This window comes from Rhagoletis pomonella, unplaced genomic scaffold, assembly GCF_013731165.1.
Source record: "Rhagoletis pomonella isolate Grant_MI unplaced genomic scaffold, Rhpom_1.0 Rhpom_scaffold_00017, whole genome shotgun sequence".
Taxonomy (NCBI): domain Eukaryota; kingdom Metazoa; phylum Arthropoda; class Insecta; order Diptera; family Tephritidae; genus Rhagoletis; species Rhagoletis pomonella.
The window spans coordinates 1366418-1368174 of NW_023458571.1; positions in this window are offsets into that span (position 1 = coordinate 1366418).

Genomic DNA, 1757 nt, shown 5'->3' on the forward strand with positions numbered 1-1757 from the left:
ACGCCGCTATGTCTGAATTTGGCATCCCCTCAAAACTTATACGGCTGTGTAAAATGACGTTGAGCAATACCACCAGCTCCGTCAGAATTGGGAAAGACCTCTCCGAGCCGTTCGCCACAAAACGGGGTTTCAGACAGGGCGACTCCCTTTCATGTGACTTCTTTAATCTGATGTTGGAGAAGATAATAAGAGCTGCAGAACTGAACCGCTCAGGAACAATTTACTACAAGAGCGTGCAATTGCTGGCTTATGCCGATGACATCGACATCATCGGTAACAAAAACCGCGAAGTCTGTTCTGCCTTTTCCAAGTTGGATAGGGAAGCAAAGCGCATGGGTCTGGTGGTAAACGAGGACAAGACGAAGTATCTCCTGTCATCAAACAAACAGTCAGCACATTCGCGCCTTGGCACCCACGTCACTGTTGACAGTTACAATTTCGAGAAAGTAGAGAATTTCGTTTACTTGGGAACCAGCATTAATACCGATAATAATGTCAGCATTGAAATCCAACGCAGAATCACTCTTGCCAATAAGTGCTACTTTGGACTGAGTAGGCAATTCAGGAGTAAAGTCCTCTCTCGACGTACGAAAACCACGCTCTATAAGTCACTCATCATGCCCGTGCTGGTATATGGCGCAGAAGCATGGACAATGACAACATCCGATGAGGCGGCTCTTGGAGTATTTGAGAGAAAGATTTTTCGGAGATTTACGGGCCTTTACGTGTTGGCGACGGCGAGTACCGCAAACGATGGAACCATGAGCTGTATGAGCTTTACAACGATATCGAAATGGACACCGACGCTCAAGCTCTGAAAGTATTCAACTCGGAACCCGCTGGTGGTAGCAGAGGAAGAGGGAGGCCCCCACTGCGATGGAAAGATCAGGTGGAGAAGGACTTTGCTTCACTTGGCGATTCCAATTGGCGTCAGTTGGCACAGAGGAGAAACGACTGGCGTGCTTTGCTGAACTCGGCCAAAATCGCTTAGGCGGTTACAGCGCCAGAAAAGAAGAAGAAGAAGATGTTTGTATTAGGTCCCGAAAAACCCGGGATTCTTGGCAAATAATCCCGGGATTTTCGGGATTTTTAATTTGCACTGATGGCAATTATAGAAACTCCTTTTCTTGACCGATATTGACAATATTTATTTTTTAATTCATATTTTTTTATAAATGTCTAGCTCATTATACATATAACACCGCGCGATAGGAAAGTTTTTTTAATGCGCATACAAATTTCTCGTTCCACAGTTGATAGTGAAATTTTCTACGTTCACCGCGGAAATAGACAAAAAGTTCGATTCGACATACATATCGATGGCTGAGTGGAAGATCGACATATCTCGGCAGCCAGTTCGAAAACGCCCTGTCTCAGAATTTGGCTGAAGCACGACCTATTTTAGAATTTGATTTCCGAGATAGGGGGTTTTCAATAAAATTCTGAGATAGGGCATTCTTGAGAAGTTTTCTGAAATAGGGCGTTTTCGGACTGGCTGCCGAGATAGGCCAATCTTCCACTAAGCCATCGTTATAGTGCTTATCATAACTTTACGGCGCTCACATAATGACAAGATTTCACCACTTATCATAATATTTTTTAATTTTAATTATATGTTTATAAAAATATAGTATAATATACGTATTATGTATTTTTTAACAAAAACCAAATAAATCCAAGTTTCAATCTTGGTGCAAAATTTAAAATGAAATCAACAAACTCTCGTAAAAATTTCGATATTTGAGTCTGCAGTTTTT